Below are 5,434 nucleotides of genomic sequence, written 5' to 3'. Positions count from 1 at the left end.
GAATGGGGAGAAGGGGGACTGCGGAAGTCCAGACTGCGGCCCAAGCCTGAAAGGATTGAGGTCTCTCCAAGGTGAGAGGGGCGCCTGGAGACCCGTTTCTATATAATAAGAATTCACTCACTTGGGGTTTGCTAGTGTGGGTCCCGATTTTCGCGTTCTTGAACAAACTGTGTGTTGGAAACTCTGTTGCAGAAACATTTGGACTTATTTTAAGCCTTTATTTTAAAAGATCAGGAACTTTACATAAATGCCCCGGGGTCCCTGCCTCCCTGGAGACCACGGAGATTCCTCCATTCCCCCTGCCCCCCACCCTCGGTATCCAAGACTGGCTCCCGGGAAGCAGCCGCAGCCGGGAGAGAGACGGAAAGGCAGAGAGGAAGGTGCGCCGCACCCAGTTTCCGAGCTCATTTCCAGGCCCCACCCATTCCTGCCCTCGCGGTCCTCTTAAACTGTGGAACTTGGCATGTTCCTGCGGGCGAAAAAAAGCGAGAGAACAGAAGAAGGGGAGCCCAGAGAGCGCGAATATTGTTTTAACGTAAAGATAAGCAATTTCTTTTTTCTTCGAGATACTAGTGCAGCCTCCTCCACCCTACTCCCACAGCCCTTGGGGCGAGGGCAGCTTGCAGAGCCTCTGTCTGGCTTACCAAAGAGCCTCTGGGGAGCAGAGAGAAAGCTAAAAATACCTCCGACGCTAGACTAGACCCGAGGTCTGGGAAGAGCTCGCCACTTGCTCTGCTCTGGCCCTGCCCAGGACTACGCTTTCGCCCTTTCCTCTCCGAGGGCCCGGGCCGTTGAGGCAAGGGACCCACACTAATTTTGCCTTCACTTTGCGACCAGACCCGGGTCTTTTGTGGCCAAGCCGGTGACTCTTAGTTAAGAAGACCTCCAATCCAATCTCTGGTAAAATCAGATGCCACACTTTGGATGTTTTCCAATAAGCCCCCTCCACAGGCTCAGTTTTTAAAAAGAAAAGAGGTGGGACCACTAGGCCTCATTTTGTACCAGAAACAATCCGGTCACGCAAGGATTCTTCTCAGGTTTGTGTGATGCGCTGTGTGGATGTACGCAGTTACTTGCAGAACCGGTGAACCCCTTATTTCAGCCCTCTCCAGGAAAAAAAAAATAGTTACTTCCCTCTCATTTTTCCCCTTGGTTATCCGTAAAAACGCAAAACTCTTTATATAAAGGCAAAACACACATTGAATTTCAAAACTCCCGCTCGCCCCCTCTGGAAGGCAGCTTTTCTTTTCACTGCCCATGCTGGATAAGAGTGGTTTATTTTTATTTTTTTTCTTGTACCCACATGCCTTGTAAAAGGTTCCTGTGCACGGGCCTGGCCCCTCTCTGATGACCGCAGGGCCTTGCTTCCAGACTGCAGTCCCCGCCACTTGGTTTTTAAGTCCTCGCCTGGAGCCGAGGTGTAATTGTGACCCCTCCCGAGCCCCGAGCCTCCCGGGGGGACGGTTGGCCCGGCCTGCGCTGGGGCCGGGACCTCCCAAGTGGCGGCCTGGGCGCCGGGAGCCGCGTGGTCTTCTGCTTCCCTGCCTCCTCCCTCTCTCCCTCCCCTGCAGACTTTGCTCGTTTTCTCCTAGTTTCCCCAGCTTGCTAAGTGCTATGGCGCACAGAATTTCTCTCTACTTTTTTGATTTTCTCTTCTCTTTTCCTTTCTAGCACCTTATTACCGCTCTCTCGGCCGTCTTCTCGTTGAGATCCCGGGCCCAGAGAAGCGAAGCGGGACTTTGTCGAAATATGGGGGGAAGAACTGGGAGCCTCTGGCCCCCTTGGCGCCGCGGTGGAGTCCGACCCGGCGAGCCTCTGCGTAACGTCAGCGCGCTGGGTAATTTACCTTCCCTGGGCGTCTGTCAATATGACTAATTTCCACAGGGGTCAAAAAGCCTTTCTCCGGCAGTCCATCTTGGAACGCTCTCTTACGCAGTAGACGGGGTTGGTTGTTTTGTTTCCAGCCCTAGAAATAAATACTCTTGGGGCGTCCCTGCCAGGGCAGCCTGAGAGGAGCAGAGGAATATACACGGTGTCAATTAAAGTCAGTTTTCCTTGAACTATGAACTGTGATTGGGCGTAAACGAGAGCGACCTGCTTGCCTGTTAATACACATTACCTAACTCGTCCTTGATACCAATGCTTTCTTTAGAAACAGAAAATCAAAAAGGAGGAAAATAATCATTGCTCCAGTTCTTCTCTGCCGCTTGCAGATGCCTATTGAAATATTTGCTCTGCATTTCAGTGTGTAACTTAAACGTAGAGGATGTGCGCGTGTCTTGCTAATCTGACCTAGACAAACAGTAAATATATTATCCGGGTGGTGTTTTACAATAATTTTTAAACTGCTGCCAACTTGTAAGTGTGAATCAGAGCTGTGGAGTTAATTAAACATTCTCTGGGACGCCCCAGAAGCGGCTAATTGATGCTGGTAGCATAACCCAGACACACTTTGAGGAGTGCGCGGACCGAAGCCTGCGTGGCTAGCGGGTCAGGACGATTCTGTCTGCACAGTCCTCTCTTGTATGCAGCAGGGAGTGGGGAGATGAAGAGCACTGGCCCCTGAGGGCACCCAGTTGGGTCCCTTGGGTCTTGGAGGAGGTAAACCTCTCCAATCTGGGGAATTAGTGCCCAGCGAAAAGTGAAAGTCGCCAAATAACTCATTTTTCTCCCACCCAAGTTCAGGCACTGAGGCCCCAACTAATATAATTCTCCGAGTTAAATTTTTAACAAACCCTCTGGAAAAAACACGTCCCCACCCCACTTCTAAAGCAAGTAAATGCCTGGATTTGGAGCAATTCGGTGCCTCAGGGAAACCCAAGGGAAACCTAAGAGCTAAGATAACCAAGCAGAAGCCTAGGAAGCCTCACAGAGGGCCGTCTGAACTCGTGGTCCCTGGCTGCTGCCGGCGCACGTGAGTGACACACAGCCCCACCACCTCCCCCCACAGCCCGACCTCCTTACCTGCTCTGCCATTCTGGCCACATGCAAGCAAGCAAGCAAGCAAGCGCGCACACACACACACACACCCTTCTTTCCCTCTCTCATCTGTTAGTGCATTTATGACCTAATGAAAGTATATCCTTTAGGGAAAAGACTGTCTATAAAACTTGAAATATGAAGAACCCATTTGGATATTCCCACTCCAGGCCAGGCCTGAACTTGAAGTTTTTTAGCACAAACACCTTGACTCCTTCTGTTGCTTCTATAATCACCCTGTTATTTTTACTAAACGATGAGAATTGGTTCTAAGTGACCTCTGCTCATTTCCTGTGGAAGGAGAAAAGTCTCCAACCTGAGAATATATCTTTATTTGTTGGAAGGCATTCTTTTTTGTTGGAAGGCATTCATTTGTTGGAGGGAATTAATTTTACTTTCTATTCCTTGTCATCTTGGAAAAACCCTGACACCACATGTTCCAACTTCTGCTAACAGCTGGGGAAACCAAGGACTCTTTCAACTCCCTTCCATTTCCTTCCTGCCCCACCATTCCCCCCAGTTGCCACCTTTTTGGGTTTTACAAATGTTGATCCATTCTTTCTGCTTGTCGCTTTGTGAAATACCTATGAGTTTCCAACATAAATGAGTGCCCTTTGGAAATCCTACTGTTAACCATCCGCCTTTGTGGGAAAAGGCAATCTGATTTTGTGTTTTGGGGCGGGTCTGTTTATTGCCACATATGAATAGAACAGATATTATTTCCCTGTGATTTTATATATAGCATACCTTTAAATAAGACTATTAAGTCTCTTCTATTTTGCAATTTGACCTTCGCTGTAAGAGTGCTTTAAGTTGTTTATTAGCTGGGACTATGCAACAGGAAAAGCTGCAGGAGAAATAAACAAAAGAATGAGCTGAAGAGCTCTGTCCTTTGGTGGAATTGATTTGTTTATTTGCATATTTCTTGAAAGGGAAAACAGTTCTAGCTTAAAATCTTTTGGCATCCAGGAGCCATTTAATGACCTGTGGGTAGAGGGGGTCGATTGTTCAACACCCTGCTGAGTTGACCCCTTTGTTTCTGAGTTAACATCATTACTCCTCCTTATTTTATTTAGACTTTAAACAAAGTTTCGTGAGTAACAAGAACTTTTACACCTAGAGAAAGCCTTGGGAAGCGGGCAAAGTGCTCAGTCCACGCAGGTGTAAGAGGATGTGCGTGAAGGGGAGTGCTCTGAGACGCACCCATTTCTAGGGAAAAAGGTCTTGTCCTCCTTGTAACAACAACAACAAAAAGGCTATTTTCAATCCTCTGTTAGACCATGTCAGTCTTTCTTTTTAACTGTGTTCTAGCTTGGCCTTTCCACTTGGGACCGAGGGCTCAGCCAGTTCTCCAAGTCTATGATCCTAGCCCTTAACTGTAGGAGCAAATGACTTTAAACTGACAAGCCTCTGCATTTGGGAAGATGAGGGGGGAGAGGAATAGTGTGCATTTTGCCTCACCTAAGATTTTATGCTTCTGTGAACAAATATTATTTTCTAGTCTGATTTTCAACTTATGACCCATTGAGCAAAGCAGAAAGTTATTGCATGTTCTTCAATCCTGTATCTTCAGTAGGTAACATCCTCCTCCTCAATATGTGGCATTATGTGTAAATATATTTAGCATCTAGTCTCTCATATATATTCTAATCAGATTAATTTTTCATAAACAGGCAGTAATTCGCATGGTTTAAAAATACAGAAAATGTACATGTGGAAAGTCTCTCCATTTGCCTCACTCACTGTAATTCATTTCTTATGCATCTTCTTAGAGCTTCCTAATGAGTAGAAAAGCAAATATCATCTCTATGAGACAGGAGTGGGGAGAAGCCCAAAGTGTAAGAAGAGAAATTTTTGGTATGCATGGAAGACATGGATACTTAGCAACTCTCTCTCCTGGCACTCAGCTGCACACACAGAGAAAGTCATGGCTATAGAATAATGCCTGTAGAATTCTAGAATAGTGCAGATTGCTCCAGTTGTATCTGTTCTACTGATACGGAGAGAGAAGAAGGAAGGTGTCCCGGAAGCTTTGAAGAGCCTCATATCAAATACAATTTGGGCAAGGTGTGAGATTCCACCTGACTGTAATTTCAAACATCTGGGAATGAGAAGATGGGGCACATGTGAAATTATTAATCTCGAGAGCTCCAAATGAATTGTCTTTTCTCTGTAGCTGAGGAACCAGAATAAGAAAAAAGGGAGAAAGAAGTAAAAGAAGCAAGTAGGAAGAGTAAGATCAAATTCTGTCTAGAGTTGTGGGAATGTGGCCCCTCATTTTCTGTGTGCGTCCCCTCTCTCCAACTCAAACTGAAAAGGTCTAAATTGTTCTGCATCATATAAGTAATAAATAGACTTTCTCCTATCATAAGAGAGGTTGTTTTGTCATGTTCTAGTCCATAGATGGTTTATATGGGTTATAATGGAAGGAGGTGGGGGATTGGGAAATACACAT

The 5,434-nt window shown here is 46.5% G+C and overlaps 1 long non-coding RNA gene across 1 annotated transcript; it reads left to right on the top strand.

Moving 5' to 3' along the window:
* The first annotated feature begins 313 nt into the window (after positions 1-313).
* On the top strand, positions 314-3,880 carry LOC116565193. Its single transcript, XR_004275306.1, has 2 exons — positions 314-380; positions 1,672-3,880. It is a non-coding gene; the product is annotated as an uncharacterized LOC116565193 (long non-coding RNA).
* The last annotated feature ends 1,554 nt before the right edge of the window (positions 3,881-5,434 follow it).

This window comes from Sapajus apella, unplaced genomic scaffold, assembly GCF_009761245.1.
Source record: "Sapajus apella isolate SASKATOON/1434 unplaced genomic scaffold, GSC_monkey_1.0 scaffold39, whole genome shotgun sequence".
NCBI lineage: Eukaryota > Metazoa > Chordata > Mammalia > Primates > Cebidae > Sapajus > Sapajus apella.
This window is presented reverse-complemented; position numbering and strand designations above follow the sequence as displayed.